Here is a 19,288-nt window from a genome sequence, read left to right as displayed (position 1 = left end):
TCGGATGTTCAGTGTGGTTTTTGATGGTTGGTTTAACAATATGTGGCATAGCAACAAAGTGTGTTTTCGAGGCAAAACTTTGGACAAAAAAATGCATCAAAGACTGACCAAACCACACTTTGGCATGATTTAGAAGAATTGATATGACACTTTCTACCATGCATTAAAAATGTGTAGAAAAAGAAGAGCTACGTGACGTAGAAGTGTGTTTCCCACTCAAATAAATTGGATTGTTGTTGCAAGTGGATTTGGAGTGTTTTTTTTTACGAGGATTTTGGTGCTGAATATGCACCAAAAAGCTTCACTTTGATGTATGTTTGCACCAAGGTTTTTTGGTTGGGGATTTCGGAGAGGATTCTACTCTAAAATCCACATCATAAACCGCTTCAAATATTAATTAAATAAACTTCTAAATGAAGTCAATGGGAAAATCTGAGATTAGTGCACAGAGCTGTTTTTTTTCCATGTGGAAAAAGAAGCAACATGTTAGGCTACGTTCACATTTGCGTTGTTGTGTGCTGTGTCGGCAACGCATGCAAAAACGCATGCAAAACGCTGCATTTTGTGACGCATGCGTTCATTTTTATAGCGCAAAAAAATGCAACAAGCAGCGTCCTCTGCGCCCTGACGCTTGCGCCCAAAAAAACGCATGCGTCACAAAACGCAACAAAACGCATGTCCATGCGCCCCCCATGTTAAATATAGGGGCGCATGCGTCGCCGCAGTTGCGCCCGACGCACCACAAATGTGAACGTAGCCTTAATTCTACAAAGCGGTACTGCTTGAAAAATGGACCAAATTTGACCACTTAATCAACAAAGTAGAAAAAAAATTACTCCCGATCAAAGTTGCATCAAAAAACGCACAAAAAAAAAAGCCTCCAAAAACCCTAAGGCTACGTGCACACGGCATCTTTTCGACACCGGTGTACCAACATCTTTTACTCTGAGTTCCTTGCGCTTTTCTTTGTGTGATACACCAGAAAGGACATGATGGAAGGAATATACTTGGACCTACTCAAAGGCTTATTCCAGGTGTGAAACCTTATCATCAATTTTCGCCTATCCACTAAATATTGATAACTATGAGTTCAACCGGTCGTGCATGTGGTTGACCAATGCTCCATTCCTATGGGAGACTGAAGTCCATTCTGTCCATCAATGGGGTCTCCACGCTCAACCTCCCCAAGATCTAGCAGTCATCCCCTGTCTCTTTTTACCGGAATATCCCTTTACGTTTATCTCAATTCTCGTTGCACTCGCACATATGCCACAAATTCTACATCTTTACACAAGGATCACAACGAAATGTTGTATATTTTCCCCGTAGTTTATAAATCTATATGAATTTGGGCTCAGGGAGCTGCAGCTTTAGTCTGGACTCTAGACACAAAGGATTAGCAAATGTAAACTTGAGCTTGCTGACTGAGCAACAAGCTAACACGTCGGACAATTACCGGGCAATGATCGTAATACGCTGGGAATCAGAGGACGACATCCACATTTCTAGATGGTCTAATGGCAGATGGATCAGACAGCTCTAGTGTGATTAGGATCAGGACTGCGATGCACACAGTCATGTATGATGTCTAACTGTGCACATTGGCACATGCACCATTAGGGAATTTAGACTTGGACTCCTCGGTTCAGAATCCTCAATTCTTGGCCAAACTGGAGAATGGTTGCAAAGAACATCACTTTCTCTCTCTGGAGGACTTATCATGTAATGCTTAGTTTCCCCTGTGGAGGCGCTGCAGGAAAACAAAACACTTAACGGTACTTCCAGGATTCTACAGCTGATCACAGGAGATAATTTTTGCTATCCGCTATTGTGATCCCTGGGGATTGTCCCATCTTTCAGCCACACTAGAACATATGTGGATTCTTTTGTACCACCTGCATTAATACCACAACATTACAATTAATACCTTAATGTTTTTACTGTTAATTGATTGGTATGGGGTTTATCCTTTTTTTTTTTTACTTTATATATAGTACAAAAAAACTAATAATTTTAAAAATCTTAGCTTAGTTTTTTTTTTTATATATTTTGGAGCGGTAATGTACTTTTTTCAGATTTATAACTGTGTGTAAAAACTAAACCAACACTCTGGCCCTTGGAAACCCCTGGGGATCAATGGAAATCTCAAGTCTGTATATTTCTTATGTTCTCTCCGGCCAGAAACTGAATCTAAGAAACTTCTAAGTTGGAGTTTGGGCAGTTCCAACAAGGCACACTTAAAGAGAGTTTCTATTGTTTTATGAAAATTAATCACCAATATAAAAAAGGTATTAAATAAAAAAGCAGCCCATACTCATGGATGTAATCCCTTACTGGTCTTCCTACAATGATGAACATGCAACGTCTGCAGCCAATCACTTGCCTCACTGATGCATGTATGACATGAGACAAATCCGTGATTGGCGGCAGCAGTAAGAGAGACTGTCGGGGACAACTGGAACTGCAATGCTACAGCAAGGGGTGATTATACATGGGTCAGTAAAGGGCAATTTCTTCTTCATGGCCATTATCAAGTAATACTAGAAATGTCCTAACAGGAAATTAAAACTGAACAGCTAAGGTGGGAACAAAGAGGGTTAGTGTTCCTAGGAAGGATCTTCATAATCGGGCAGTGAAAACAGACTGCAGTAGATAACAAAGGATCCAACATTCAAAATATGTGCTGTCACAGCTCACCTCCTCCTCCTCCTGTACAATGACTGATAACACCTCTATATACAGTAGATAACACAGGATCCACCATTCACAATAGATGATGTCACAGCTCACCTCCTCCTCCTGTACAATGACTGATAACACTTCTATATAGAGTAGATAACACAGGATCCACCATTCACAATAGATGATGTCACAGCTCACCTCCGCCTCCTGTACAATGACTGATAACACCTCTATATACAGTAGATAACACAGGATCCACCATTCACAATAGGTGATGTCACAGCTCACCTCCTCCTGTACAATGACTGATAACACCTCTATATACAGTAGATAACACAGGATCCACCATTCACAATAGGTGATGTCACAGCTCACCTCCTCCTCCTGTACAATGACTGATAACACCTCTATATACAGTAGATAACACAGGATCCACCATTCACAATAGGTGAGGTCACAGATTACCTCCTCCTCCTGTACAATGACTGATAACACCTCTATATACAGTAGGTAACACAGGATTCACCATTCACAATAAGCAATGTCACAGCTCACCACCTCCTGTACAATGACTGATAATGGAGCGCCCCCAAGGGCTGTGGGGTACTCGGATCTGGGCCCCTTCGGTTCTCAGTGGGGATGTCACGGTGGCGGACCCGGTCCGAGGCCCTCGGGACGTCCGTTGATGAAATGGGGGGAAAGGTCTTTAAAGGGATAATGTTCATGACGCCACCTGTGGTATTCGGTCAGGGTGACCGACGCTGCTTAAGGGTCCGCTGGGGTGAAGTTATGGCAGCTAGATGGTATACCTTCCCACAGGTGAAGTATGTCCCCAGGGCTTCCCAGAGTGTAGATGGTGGATGGTGAAAGGCGCAGTGAAGAACGAGAACACAAGGTTGCAGTCTCTTTACCTTTACTGAAGGCTTCAGCATCCACAGTCCAGGGTAGGGATCACGGGGTAGGCAGAGTCCGGCCGGTCTGAAGGCAAATCCAGAGTCCCCTTATCCAGGTGGAATTCAATAGCCTTTCTCTAGCGCCTGGGCGTTGTAGTACCTCCCTGCTGAGCAACTCTGTAAGGTCCTCACAACTATTGTAGATGTTAAGTCTCTCTCTGTCCCCCTGACGGATAGGACAAACCTGTATGACTGGTGGCCTGAGGCTTTTTATAGGGACCCTAGAGACGCTCCGGCCCCCACAAGTTGCCACCCTGCCTCCTGGGTATATGGTCGGGAAGTCAACGTGGAATCAACTGTCCTGCCAGTCTCTGAAGTAACGGCATAGAGATCCTTACTCCCTCGGTGTTCTGGCTACCGGTAGTGTGCTTCTTTTGCTATGACTTCGTTGCTCACTCACTGCAACACAATTCCTTTCGTGTCCTTTCTTAGGTTGCTGCCGCATGGGATGCAGGCGCAGCTCCGTGTACCTTCGTCTTCCACAGGCCGCAGTCTGGAGCTGGCTGGAACCCACTCCCACCAGCCTCTGCCAAACTCGGTCGGGACTCACTGACTATCTCCTACTCCCTCCAGTCAGCTTCTGTCTAACTTCCTAACCAACCCACCAGTTTTACATAAGTGTGAGGAGTGCCCTAATAGATAGAAGCATGGCTCCCCCTGGCGGCTGAAGTGTGAAGTGTGTTTTGTGGTTGTGATACCTGGACAGAAGATCTCCTTCATTGCCTTCAGACGTAACATCACTCCCCCTGGTGGAAGAACAACATTACTGCAACGACCAGGACTCTGGGGCGCTGCAATAACACCTCTATATACAGTAGATAACACAGGATCCACCATTCACAATAGGTGATGTCACAGCTCACCTCCTCCTGTACAATGACTGATAACACCTCTATATACAGTAGATAACACAGGATCCACCATTCACAATAGGTGGTCACAGCTCACCTCCTCCTCCTGTACAATGACTGATAACACCTCTACACACAGTAGATAACACAGGATCCACCATTCACAATAGGTGATGTCACAGCTCACCTCCTCCTCCTGTATGATGACTGATAACACCTCAATATACAGTAGATAACACAGGATCCACCATTCACAAAAGGTGATGTCACAGCTCTCCTCCTCCTCCTATACAATGACTGATAACACCTCTATATACAGGACATTAGACAGGATCCACCATTCACAATAGGTGATGTCACAGTTCACCTCCTCCTCCTCCTGTATGATGACTGATAACACCTCTATATATAGTAGATAACACAGCATCCACCATTCACAATAGGTGATATCACAGCTCACCTCCTCCTCTTGTACAATGACTGATGACACCTCAATATAGAGTAGATAACACAGAATCCACCATTCACAATAGGTGATGTCACAGCTCACCTCCTCCTCCTGTACAATGACTGATAACACCTCTATATACAGTAGATAACACAGAATCCAGCATTCACAATAGGTGATGTTACAGCTCACCTCCTCCTCCTGTACAATGACTGATAACACCTCTATATACAGTAGATAACACAGAATCCAGCATTCACAATAGGTGATGTCACAGCTCACCTTCTCCTCCTGTACAATGACTGATAACACCTCTATATACAGTAGATAACACAGGATCCATCATTCACAATAGGTGATGTCACAGCTCACCTTCTCCTCCTGTACAATGACTGATAACACATCTATATACAGTAGATAACACAGGATCCACCATTCACAATAGGTGATGTCACAGCTCACCTTCTCCTCCTGTACAATGACTGATAACACCTCTATATACAGGACATAACACAGGATCCACCATTCACAATAGGTGATGTCACAGTTCACCTCCTCCTCCTCCTGTATGATGACTGATAACACCTCTATATATAGTAGATAACACAGCATCCACCATTCACAATAGGTGATGTCACAGCTCACCTCCTCCTGTACAATGACTGATAACCTCTATATACAGTAGATAACACAGGATCTACCATTCACAATAGGTGATGTCACAGCTCACCTCCTCCCCCTCCTGTAAAATGACCTTTACAAATGCTTATTAGATCATTTGATACAAAAGATGGGGTCTAAAGGCCCCGTCACACATAGCGACGCTTAAGCGATCCCGACAACGATACGACCTGTCAGGGATCGTTGCTGCGTCGCTATGTGGTCGCTGGTGAGATGTCACACAGTGAGATCTCCCCAACGAGGCAGCAGCGATGCGGCGACCTGTAGCGACCTGTACAACGATGCTATTTCATGACGATTCAATGGGACGTCCTGTCTACGAGGTCATTGGTAAGGTGTCAAACACAGCGATGTGTGCTACCCAGCGGGACCTCAACGATCAAAAAACGGTCCAGGCCATTCCGACACAACCAGCGATCTCACAGCAGGGGCCTGGTCGCTGCTACGTGTCACACATAGCGAGATCGCTACTGAGGTCGCTGTTGCGTCACAAAACTTGTGACTCATCAGCGATCTCGCTAGCGATCTCGCCATGTGTGACGGGGGCTTCAGTCAGTCTATTGCTGTTAATGTATCTATCCCATCAGCCAGTGTGAAATTTACATGGCTTCTAGATTTTTCGTCTTAATACAGATTGTAATATGGAAAAAAAATGCCCAAGATTTTGTTAAATAAATGTAACAAAAAAAATCGAATTTATAAATCTAGTTCTGAATTTTAATTTGTGCAATTTTCTTTTTTTAATTTAAACCAAACTCTGTGACCGTCCCCAGTGCAGCGGGTGCAGAGAACGCTGACATCATACAACGTATAAAAAGCTTGATGGAATCAAATAAATTCAGAACCTAAATCACAACATTCCACAATTGAGGATCTGCAGAGCCGTGCGCCCGATAATTGGCAATTTGTAGATCATATACAACATTTGGCAGCTGAATGGATCTCTGTTGGCGGATGGGGCCGTCTTGACCAATTCTTAAATATCCTTTCTTTTTTTGAGATGCGCTCGACAATAAGACGCATCCATCTATCCAATTCAGTGTTATTTTCTGCCAATAAAGACTGATAAGCCGAGGACAGAAATAAAGGGGGCGAGAGAATGAGAGGAATTGTGAAGATTTCAGTTTATTGTTGCGGGGAAAATATTCCGTGATGGAGTCGCAATTGTTCCATTTTATTATATTCCGACAGTTCTTTTATTTCGAGGTGACAAACCTCCGTGAGCCGGTGACCTCTCCGATTTATCTCCAATCTGATAGACGTGAAGATGAGCTGCGGCTTCCGAAAGCCTAAATTCTTTACTGATGCAGAATTTTGTATGGAAGCACAAGATGTAGGGAGTCATCAAGATTTTTGCCGATACTGTCATGCCTGCCATTGTGTTAGCATTTCAATCCTCTGAGGGGAGATTGTAGGTCGACACATCGGGGTGGAGGCTTTTGTTTACTTTTCTTATGGTGCAACAGTATTCATGTTGTAAATCATGAACCTTGTCGAGTCGTCTTCTTCTTATAACCGTGCATGTTTTTTTTTCCAAAGAGGAATCTTCCCAAACTCAACATCTTCCAACATCAAAGGGGTTGTCCAGTTATTGATGACTTTAGTAAAGGTCAATAATATCCGATCAGCTGTTTTCAGGACCTGTGGTGGCTGGATAAACCCCACGTCATTAGCCAGGATGCCAGAGTTTTCAAAACTTGGTAGTGGCTGTTGCGTTGCGAGTCCAGGGTCTGTCTGCATTAAAGAGATTGCCCACTACTTTTTGATTTTTGACACATCCTTGGGATAGCTCATCAACGTCTGATTGACCGGGGTCCAACACCTCGTACCCCTGCTGATCAACTCTTATCGGTGGCAGTGGCCATAAGTGCTCACTTGTGGAGCTGGCCGTCTTCTGATAGTGGCCACCACAGGGGACTGCACATCCGCCTTCTATTGATTTTGGATGTGTAGTTCCAAGCAGAAGACGGCTAGCTCTGCAAGTGAGTACTTTCGGCCGCCAGTAACAGCTGATCCGCATGGGTGCCGGGTGTCGGACATTGATGACCTATCCTAAGGAAAGGTCATCAATCATAAAGTAGTGGACAGCCTTGTTAATCCTTTTGCTCACTTTGATGTAACTCTACATCATCAGGGTGCATGTACATGGAGCAGAGCTCACTCCATATGGGGCAGGTGCCGGTTACGTTACATAGACAACATCTGTCTCTAGCAGCAGCGACCAGAGCTAGCTCCGATCTCTGCTGTTTGACCAGTTAAATGTAGCTGTCAATTGTTGAACGACCCCATCGCTGCCATATTGGACCTCCTATGAAGCCCAGAGACACTCATGAATATCAGATAAACTAAATATTACAGTACTCTAGTATTACAGTACTCTAGTATTGCTATATATATATATATATATATATATATATATATATATATATATATGTATATATATTATAAGCGATCACATGATCATGATGAGTTAAAAAATGAAGAAAAATGTAAAAAAATTTATAATTTGCTCACTTTTTCCCAATTGAAAAAAGAAGTAAGAAAGAAGTAAAAATAAGCAGTTTGTGTCTATATCAGTCCGTTCTATCAATATATTAAATTGTGGTTTCTTCATTGTTAAAAGGAGGTAAAAAAAAACTACCTAAGAACGCCAGCAAAAAATAAAAAATAAAGTAAAATAAAATGACACCTAAAAATCACTGAAAAAAATGCTCAAAAATTCAGTTGCTTCATGAAACGCTTAAGAAATAACCCAAAACAATGATTAAAAAAAAAAAGACCCTTGAGGAAAAAATGCCGGCATTTCTCCAAGAGTCTTGATCTTGAATCTTCAGCAGGTCCACCGTCTTGGAAATTACGACATGTGCATATAGCAGTTCTTAGGTGGAACTTGGAGCAGGTTGCGCTCCACAATCCAAGCAACAAAAAAACCCTTTGTGTGAACATACACTAACCATTGGAAAGGATGAAATCTGGGCAGAATCCGCACAGAGATGTGACGTCCTGGAGATTTACCAATCTGCACCACTGGGCAGATTTATGGACAGAAAATAGCCGCAATGTGCAGGAGAGATTTGTGGAAATCTCACCTACTTAGCCAAGACTTTATTTTCTGCACCAAATGAGCAAGGGGGTCAGCTGTAGCCTAAAGGGGCTTTGGTATTGATTGCCTATCCTTATGGAAGGGTTAGACGCCGTATAAACCGGAGTGAGATCAGAACGCGGCACACGGACTGGCCGGCGGCCCTCCCCACCTGAGCATGGCAGCCGCATGTGCTTCTATGCAGCTTTCCTGCTTGGGTCCGAATAGCCGATGGCCAGTCCATGCGCTGCGTTATCTCCGATTTATACGGAATTGATCGGTATCAGATCGGTGGAATCTGAACCCCCCAGGATCCTCCCTGAGCCGCGGTGGTCGGAAGTGACCGTGTACAGAGTTGGAATAGCACAACGCACAAGTCCGCACACTGTGTAGTTGCCGTTCTCTGGTCCCATTGAAGTCAATAACAGGATTAGTCGTTAATATCATGGACAACGCCTTTTAAGAAAAAATATTGTTTAAGGGTTGACAAGCTCCTAAAGTTGGGGTCACACCATCATGGCGCCAAGCTACAAACTCTAAGGCCGTGGTCTCCGTCAGTTGTGCATTTTCTCATCACATTCTCGGTGCCGTCTTCCGAGGGTGGATCACGGTAATGTAGTGCAAGGAGCGGAGTTCTGCTTTACCCTTCTGCCTCTTCTCCATATTTCTACCCCCTTCTCATGTAATGTGTGTGACCGGCAGCTGTGTGATGTGGAGGCTTTCCTGCAGGGTGAGGCGGCCATGCTGACATTCACACAGCGCGCTCCGCGGGTCGGCGGCGGACTCTACACGTCTTTTGATGAATCTTTCCCTTTGGATGAGGTGACGCGCGGCCGCTGTAACCTTTCCCCTACACGGCACTGTCACATCTATTAATATCTGGGGCACAGCGGAGAGATTGGCATTTATCAGACTTTTTGTGCTGGCAGGGTAAAACGGATGAAAGGGAAGAATCAGCCCTGCACCCGCCGCTCCAGGTGTCCGCCGCTCCAGGGGTCCGCCGCATAATACAAAGTATCAGAGGGTGGTAGAAATGGTGGAATTCTGCAGGGGATGCAGCCAAAAAGCAATGGTGAGGGGTCCAGGGTGCAGATATTAGGGCACAGAGGTGCGGGGTCTGATGCCTAGGGGGGCCAAGGACCCCTCTGCTAATAAGGGGATGGCAGGTTTGCACTGAGCTCTGCTGGAGGTTCGTGGCTGTGCCCACATATATAAGGGGCATTGATTGATTAAGAGTGAGACGCTACACAGCCCGATAATGCCGGAGTGTATGACTTGGCACATTGATGGAAATACCGAAACACATTCACATGCAGCCAGACCGCCGACAATTAGTATTAGAGCTGTGGATGTAGCAGAGCTGAAGTCCCTGCTGGGGAGTCGTTTGCTTTACGCAAATTAAAGAAGTTCTGATTTACAGAAGTAGCAGAGCCGAGTTCCCAGTTGCTGATGTAGCAGAGTTCCCCCGTTGCAGATGTAGCAGAGCAGAGTTCCCAGTTGCAGATGTAGCAGAGCTGTGTTCTCAGTTGCTGATGTAGCAGAGTTCACCAGATGCAGATGTAGCAGAGCAGAGTTCCCCAGATGCAGCAGGGTTATGGTGTCAGTTGCTCATGTAGCAGAGCTGTGTTCTCAGTTGCAGATGTAGCAGAGCAGAGTTCTTAGTTGCAGATGTAGCACAGCTGTGTGCTCAGTTGCTGATGTAGCAGAGCAGAGTTTCCCAGATGCAGATGTAGCAGAGCTGTGTTCTCAGTTGCTGATGTAGCAGAGTTCACCAGATGCAGATGTAGCAGAGCAGAGTTCCCCAGATGCAGCAGTTATGGTGTCAGTTGCTGATGTAGCAGAGCTGTGTTCTCAGTTGCAGATGTAGCAGAGCAGAGTTCTTAGTTGCAGATGTAGCAGAGCTGTGTTCTCAGTTGCAGATGTAGCAGAGCAGAGTTCTTAGTTGCAGATGTAGCACAGCTGTGTGCTCAGTTGCTGATGTAGCAGAGCAGAGTTTCCCAGATGCAGATGTAGCAGAGCTGTGTTCTCAGTTGCTGATGTAGCAGAGTTCCCCAGATGCAGATGTAGCAAAGCAGAGTTCCCCAGATGCAGATGTAGCAGAGCTGTGTTCTTAGTTGCTGATGTAGCAGAGTTCCCCAGATGCAGATGTAGCAAAGCTGTGTTCTCAGTTGCTGATGTAGCAGAGTTCCCCAGATGCAGATGTAGCAGAGCAGAGTTCCCCAGATGCAGATGTAGCAGAGCTGTGTTCTCAGTTGCTGATGTAGCAGAGTTCCCCAGATGCAGATGTAGCAGAGCAGAGTTCCCCAGATGCAGATGTAGCAAAGCTGTGTTCTCAGTTGCTGATGTAGCAGAGTTCCCCAGATGCAGATGTAGCAGAGCAGAGTTCCCCAGATGCAGATGTAGCAGAGCTGTGTTCTTAGTTGCTGATGTAGCAGAGTTCCCCAGATGCAGATGTAGCAGAGCAGAGTTCCCCAGATGCAGATGTAGCAGAGCTGTGTTCTCAGTTGCTGATGTAGCAGAGCAGAGTTCCGCAGATGTAGCAAAGCTGTGTTCTCAGTTGCTGATGTAGCAGAGCAGAGTTCCCCAGATGCAGATGTAGCAAAGCTGTGTTCTCAGTTGCTGATGTAGCAGAGCAGAGTTCCCCAGATGCAGATGTAGCAAAGCTGTGTTCTCAGTTGCTGATGTAGCAGAGTTCACCAGATGCAGATGTAGCAAAGCAGAGTTCCCCAGATGCAGATGTAGCAGAGCTGTGTTCTTAGTTGCTGATGTAGCAGAGTTCCCCAGATGCAGATGTAGCAAAGCTGTGTTCTCAGTTGCTGATGTAGCAGAGTTCCCCAGATGCAGATGTAGCAGAGCAGAGTTCCCCAGATGCAGATGTAGCAGAGCTGTGTTCTCAGTTGCTGATGTAGCAGAGCAGAGTTCCGCAGATGTAGCAAAGCTGTGTTCTCAGTTGCTGATGTAGCAGAGCAGAGTTCCCCAGATGCAGATGTAGCAAAGCTGTGTTCTCAGTTGCTGATGCAGCAGAGCAGAGTTCCCCAGATGCAGATGTAGCAAAGCTGTGTTCTCAGTTGCTGATGTAGCAGGGTTCACCAGATGCAGATGTAGCAGAGCAGAGTTCCCCAGATGCAGATGTAGCAGAGCTGTGTTCTTAGTTGCTGATGTAGCAGAGTTCCCCAGATGCAGATGTAGCAGAGTTCCCCAGATGCAGATGTAGCAAAGCTGTGTTCTCAGTTGCTGATGTAGCAGAGTTCCCCAGATGCAGATGTAGCAGAGCAGAGTTCCCCAGATGCAGATGTAGCAGAGCTGTGTTCTCAGTTGCTGATGTAGCAGAGCAGAGTTCCCCAGATGCAGATGTAGCAAAGCTGTGTTCTCAGTTGCTGATGTAGCAGAGCAGAGTTCCCCAGATGCAAATGTAGCAAAGCTGTGTTCTCAGTTGCTGATGTAGCAGAGTTCACCAGATGCAGATGTAGCAGAGCAGAGTTCCCCAGATGTAGCAGAGCTGTGTTCTCAATTGCTGATGTAGCAGAGTTCCCCAGATGCAGATGTAGCAGAGCAGAGTTCCCCAGATGCAGATTTAGCAGAGCTGTGTTCTTAGTTGCTGATGTAGCAGAGTTCCCCAGATGCAGATGTAGCAGAGTTGTGTTCTTAGTTGCTGATGTAGCAGAGTTTCCCAGATGCAGATGTAGCAGAGCTGTGTTCAGTTGCTGATGTAGCAGAGTTCCCCAGATGCAGATGTAGCAGTGCTGTTCTCAGATGCAGATGTAGCAGAGCAGAGTTCCCCAGATGCAGATGTAGCAGAGCAGAGTTCCCCAGATGCAGATGTAGCAGAGCTGTATTCTCAGTTGCTGATGTAGCAGAGTTCCCCCGTTGCAGATGTAGCAGAGCTGTGTTCTCAGTTGCAGATGTAGCAGAGCAGAGTTCCCCAGATGTAGCAGAGCTGTGTTCTCAGTTATTGATGTAGCAGAGTTCCCCAGATGCAGATGTAGCAGAGCAGTGTTCCCCAGATGTAGCAGAGCTGTGTTCTCAGTTGCTGATGTAGCAGAGTTCCCCAGATGCAGATGTAGCAGAGCAGTGTTCCCCAGATGTAGCAGAGCTGTGTTCTCAGTTGCTGATGTAGCAGAGTTCCCCCCCGATGCAGATGTAGCAGAGCTGTGTTCTCAGTTGCTGATGTAGCAGAGTTCCCCCCGATGCAGATGTAGCAGAGCTGTGTTCTCAGTTGCTGATGTAGCAGAGTTCCCCCCGATGCAGATGTAGCAGAGCTGTGTTCTCAGTTGCTGATGTAGCAGAGTTCCCCAGATGCAGATGTAGCAGAGCTGTGTTCTCAGTTGCTGATGTAGCAGAGTTCCCCCCGATGCAGATGTAGCAGAGCTGTGTTCTTAGTTGCTGATGTAGCAGAGTTCCCTAGATGCAGATGTAGCAGAGCAGAGTTCCCCAGATGTAGCAGAGCTGTGTTCTCAGTTGCTGATGTAGCAGAGTTCCCCCTGATGCAGATGTAGCAGAGCAGAGTTCCCCAGATGTAGCAGAGCTGTGTTCTCAGTTGCTGATGTAGCAGAGTTCCCCCTGATGCAGATGTAGCAGAGCAGAGTTCCCCAGATGTAGCAGAGCTGTGTTCTCAGTTGCTGATGTAGCAGAGGTCCCCCTGATGCAGATGTAGCAGAGCAGAGTTCCCCAGATGTAGCAGAGCTGTGTTCTCAGTTGCTGATGTAGCAGAGTTCCCCCGATGCAGATGTAGCAGAGCTGTGTTGTCAGTTGTAGGTTTAGTAAAGCTGAGTTTTCAGATGCAGATGGAGTAAAATTAACTCCTGAGTTGCAGATGCAGCAGAGCTGAGTTTCCAGATGTGGATATAGCAGAATGCTCGCAGGTGCAGATGCAGCAGAGCTGAGGTAACGGATGCAGATGTAGTGGTGATGTGTTGATCATTTCATACATACTTTATGGAATATATATTTTTTTTAACTTTGAGCCTTCATGACCCGTGAACCGTCACCCCTAAATTTCAAGAACAACCTGTAACCTGCAGACTTCCCTGCCCCCATAATCCCGGCGGTTGCCCCCCACACTGTGATGACACACTGTAACGACCCAGCTGCTCTTTATTTGGGTAGAAAATTCTTTATGAGCTGAAATCTTCCCCGAACAGAAGACAGGAATGTTGGATTGGGTTTCCGCCCCGTTCTCTGTGGGGTCTGGAGCGCGGCCACCGGCAGCCACTCATCTCCAATAAGGGGCCGCCCTAATGATAGGTTCTGACAGCCGATTAACCCTTCCCCTGCCGCCTCTGCGTCCAGATGTACATCTGATTCTATTTAATATCCAATCTACAGTTCAGAGCCGTAGGCGGGGGACGGCGTGCGGTTATTGGCGGGGACGGCGTGCGGTTATTGGGGGCGGCTTTGTGCTATTCCTACTTTCTCTTATTATATTGTGGTGGAACCCTAAGTTTCACGTTCCATTTATTGGGTTCACATGGCAGGACCCATGGACACATGCTAAAAAACGGAGGGCGGAGGGGTGTCCGCTGCCGAGAGTCGCCGAGATAAATGCATTACCGCGCTCAGATCAATAGATGCCAATTGATTCCAGTGGATGGCGGTGACCCGCACAGGCCCTAATAGAGCATAAAGCAAGACAATGTCTGCAGTGTAAAGCAAATTTTACATTTAAACTATTTTATGTCTTGTCCTACTTGAAAAAAAAAACAACTAATTTTTAAGGCTCTGATACGTTTATAGGAATTTATGATTTTAGCGCAGAATTATGCTGACTAATAGTCATTAGTACGAGATATTAACTGTCCTGTGCCGCCCTCTTGTGGTGACTAAGCGGTACTGCACACTGCAATGTGACACTGAGTGAGAGATAAGAGACTGGAGAGGTGTCAGAGCGGAGGGTGACAAGAAGAAGAAAGTGAGCATGGGGTGACACGCAGGAAATGATTGCGTCCAGTAACTGGAAGTGCCCTAGGGACCCTCCTAATATACAAACTATACATATCTATAGGGTGGCACACGCATGCCCCAAGTGTCAGTCACAGACCCTTACTTATGAAGTAACAGTCACATGTATGGGGCTAAAGGGAACCTGCCATGTCCAGAAAAACTATTCCCTGCTGATATAGGGTTAATCTGCAAGTAAATATCATGTATACCCCGTGTAGCCGGCTGACTGGAGCAGCGGTTGCAGAGAGAAAGTGAAGTGTTATTCTCCCTGCAGCCTCTCTGTAGCCGGACGGGACTGTGCAGGCAGCGGTTATAATTACTTCTCACTGCACCGTGAGGCTGTAATCGCCCCCGACACATTGATTGACCGCTCGCTCACATTTACGTTCGGGAGGGCTGTGTACTTCCTCCCTTCTTCCTCCCTGAAGCTCCGCCTACTTCTGTATGCGTCCTGCGTTTCCCTGCGTACCTATGTTTAAAGTCACCGCCAGTAGCGTAGCTACTGGGGGGGCAGAGGGGGCCGTCGCCCCGGGCCCAGTCACCTGAAGGGGCCCACCAGGAGCCAAGGCCACTTCTGTGACAAGGCAGAACATAGATAGGAGCACTGCAGACATTATACTGCTCTGCTCCTATGCTGACGGAGACTCTGCACGCTGCTAGCACAGTGGCCGGCTGCAGTCTCCCCCCTGCAGTGAATGGTTTCGCCTGTCTCTGACCTGATCATGAAGCTTTTCCCAGGCTGCAGTTTTCTTCACTCTGTGCAGTGCACGCTGGGATTGGCTCAGGTACGCTGGGTCCTAGTGCTCACACCTTGCATTTCACCTAGATGCTTCCTGGTCTGCCTGCAAATTTTATCAGTAAGTGGGGATGGAACATTTTAGGTCTATTAGATTCAGGTATGTCACTATGATGTGAATGTGAGACCATTGGGGTATTGTGGGTGCTGAAAGTGGGTGAGGGGGGGTAGGGTACTGAGGGGGTGGATGTGAGATGATGGGGGTATTGGGTACTGAAGTGGGGGAGGGAAGACAGGGCACTGGGGGTAAATGTGAGACCATGGGGGTGTTGTGGTGGGTGAAGATGGGTGAAGGGGGACAGGGCACTGAGGGGGTGGATGTGAGATGATGGGGGTATTGGGTACTGAAGTGGGGGAGGGAAGACAGGGCACTGGGGGTAAATGTGAGACCATGGGGGTGTTGTGGTGGGTGAAGATGGGTGAGGGGGGACAGGGCACTGAGGGGGTGGATGTGAGATGATGGGGTATTGGGTACTGAAGTGGGGGAGGGAAGACAGGGCACTGGGGGTAAATGTGAGACCATGGGGGCTTTGTGGTGGGTGAAGATGGGTGAAGGGGGACAGGGCACTGAGGGGGTGGATGTGAGATGATGGGGGTATTGGGTACTGAAGTGGGGGAGGGAAGACAGGGCACTGGGGGTAAATGTGAGACCATGGGGGTGTTGTGGTGGGTGAAGATGGGTGAAGGGGGACAGGGCACTGAGGGGGTGGATGTGAGATGATGGGGGTATTGGGTACTGAAGTGGGGGAGGGAAGACAGGGCACTGGGGGTAAATGTGAGACCATGGGGGTGTTGTGGTGGGTGAAGATGGGTGAAGGGGGACAGGGCACTGAGGGGGTGGATGTGAGTTGATGGGGGCATTGGGGCTGAAGTGGGGGAGGGGGGACAGGGCACTGGGGGCTGAATATTATAGTATTTTGTTATGATATTATATGTACTCCATCACGTAATATTTGCTGTCTGAGGGGGCTGGAGATGGGGAGGGGGTAGGGGGCTTTTGATACATGCCACCTGGGTCTTTTATGAGTATTATTATACGAAGCCCCCATATAGTAACCAAGAACTGCATCACATTTACAGCACCACTCCAGCGTCTTTTTTTTAATTTCACTGCTGGAGCGGTGTTGAAAATCCGTGTCCCCTGCCCCCAGTCTGATACTCATCTTCTGGCGTTTTCATCTGTTGTTGTCTCCGCTCAGCTCCGTCTCCTGCAGTTTGTGGCCTGTCCGCGGCTCCAGTGTTTCATGGAGCAGTGCAGAGGTCACTAATCAATGTGAGTCTATGGGAGCCTCGTTCTGGCCTCTTTCTCACTCTCAGGGTATGTGCACACATTGCGGATTTGGCTGCGGATCCGCAGCAGATTTCCATGCGTTTACAGTACCATGTAATTGTATGGAAAACCAAATCCGCAGTGCACATGGTGCAGAAAATACCACACACAAACGCTGCGTTGTATTTTCCGCAGCATGTCAATTCTTTGTGCGGATTCTGCAGCGTTTTACACCTGCTCCTGTATAGGAATCCACAGGTGTAAAAACGCAGGTAAAATCCTCACAAAAAATGCAGTAAATCCACAGGTAAAACACAGCACGTTTTACCTGTGGATTTGGCAAAAACAGTGTGGAAAAATCCACAACGTGTGCGTGAGCCGTGGGACTGCAGCAGTGCCACAAAATAGTGAATACGCCGGAGGATGAGTACGGTAAATGTCCAGGGCAGGGGACTTGCGCTTAAAACACCACTCCAACGGTGGAAAAAAAACCCTGCTAGAGTGGTGCTTTAATAATAAACAATTTATTACTATAAAGTTGATAAAGGTTTGGAATAAATGTCTGCAGTCACTTTATGTGACTGCAGACTGCCAAATCATGACAAGGAGCTGCGGGCCCATCATACTGTGCATAAGGAAGCTGTGGGCCCCATCATACTGTGTATAGAGGAGCTGTGGGCCCATCATACTGTGCATAAGGAAGCTGTGGGCCCCATCATACTGTGTATAGAGGAGCTGTGGGCCCATCATACTGTGTATAAGGGAGCTGCGGGCCCATCATACTGTGTATAAGGGAGCTGCGGGCCCATCATACTGTGTATAGAGGAGCTGCGGGCCCATCATACTGTGTATAAGGAAGCTGTGGGCCCATCATACTGTGTATAAGGAAGCTGTGGGCCCATCATACTGTGTATAAGGGAGCTGCGGGCCCATCATACTGTGTATAAGGGAGCTGTGGGTCCATCATACTGTGTATAAGGGAGCTGTGAGCCCATCATACTATGTATAAGGGAGCTGCGGGCCCATCATACTGTGTATAAGGGAGCTGCAGGCCCATCATACTGTGTATAGAGGAGCTGCGGGCCCATCATACTGTGTATAGAGGAGCTGTGGGCCCATCATACTGTGTATAGAGGAGCTGTGGGCCCATCATACTGTGTATAAGGAAGCTGTGGGCCCATCATACTGTGTATAAGGGAGCTGCGGGCCCATCATACTGTGTATAAGGAAGCTGTGGGCCCATCATACTGTGTATAAGGGAGCTGCGGGCCCATTATACTGTGTATAAGGGAGCTGTGAGCCCATCATACTATGTATAAGGGAGCTGCGGGCCCATCATACTGTGTATAAGGGAGCTGCAGGCCCATCATACTGTGTATAGAGGAGCTGCGGGCCCATCATACTGTGTATAGAGGAGCTGTGGGCCCATCATACTGTGTATAGAGGAGCTGTGGGCCCATCATACTGTGTATAAGGAAGCTGTGGGCCCATCATACTGTGTATAAGGGAGCTGCGGGCCCATCATACTGTGTATAAGGGAGCTGCGGGCCCATCATACTGTGTATAATGGAGCTGCGGGCCCATCATACTGTGTATAAGGGAGCTGCGGGCCCATCATACTGTGTATAAGGGAGCTGCGGGCCCATCATACTGTGTATAAGGGAGCTGTGGGCCCATCATACTGTGTATAGGGGAGCTGCGGGCCCATCATACTGTGTATAATGGAGCTGCGGGCCCATCATACTGTGTATAAGGGAGCTGCGGGCCCATCATACTGTGTATAATGGAGCTGCGGGCCCATCATACTGTGTATAAGGGAGCTGCGGGCCCATCATACTGTGTATAAGGGAGCTGTGGGCCCCATCATACTGTGTATAGGGGAGCTGCGGGCCCATCATACTGTGTATAAGAAAGCTGTGAAGGTATATTGTGCGTATGGGAGCTGTTAGCCCATTACACTGTATATTGGGGAGCTCTGAGGGGCATTATACTTTGTATAGTGGAGCTCTGTCAGCATTATACTGTGTATAGGGGAGCAGTGGGAACATCATACGGTGTATCGGGGAGTTATAGAATCATCATACTGTGTATAGGGGAGCTGTGGGGCCTTATACTGTGTATAATGGAGCAGTACATGGGGGAACTTAGGGGACATTATTAAATGTAAAGTGGGCATTTAAGCATTACTGTATTGTTATAGGGGCACTCAGAGTATTGCGACCATCAAAGTTGCATATCGTCACAATATGGCGGTAATATCAATGTTCGTTTTTGTATATAGATTTATTTTCAATAACAGAGCAGTCATATTCTGAGGTTCCACTATAGTCATAATTAGAGTGCGCAACCATAGCTGTAGTCAGGGTTAGCTGGTTAGGGGCCCACTCAGATGTTTCGCCCCCCCTAAGTTGAAACCCTAGCTACGCCTCTGGTCACCGCACACCTCAAATCGCCACATCCGCATACAACGCATGTCCCTGCGTACCCAATGTTAAAGATAGGAACGCAGGACGCATGCAGAAGTAGGCGGAGCTTCAGGGAGGAAGTACAGTAGGCGGAGCTTCAAGGAGGAAGTACACAGCCAT

The 19,288-nt window shown here is 47.2% G+C and overlaps 1 protein-coding gene across 5 annotated transcripts in view; it reads left to right on the top strand.

Annotated features, from left to right (window-relative positions):
- Nucleotides 1-19,288, top strand: part of CDK14 (cyclin dependent kinase 14) — a 521,480-nt gene that overhangs the window by 283,201 nt on the left and 218,991 nt on the right. The window lies entirely within an intron of this gene.

Source organism: Ranitomeya imitator, chromosome 6, assembly GCF_032444005.1.
Source record: "Ranitomeya imitator isolate aRanImi1 chromosome 6, aRanImi1.pri, whole genome shotgun sequence".
Taxonomy (NCBI): domain Eukaryota; kingdom Metazoa; phylum Chordata; class Amphibia; order Anura; family Dendrobatidae; genus Ranitomeya; species Ranitomeya imitator.
The sequence above is the reverse complement of the archived record's forward strand: the minus strand, read 5'-3'. Positions and strand labels throughout refer to the sequence as shown.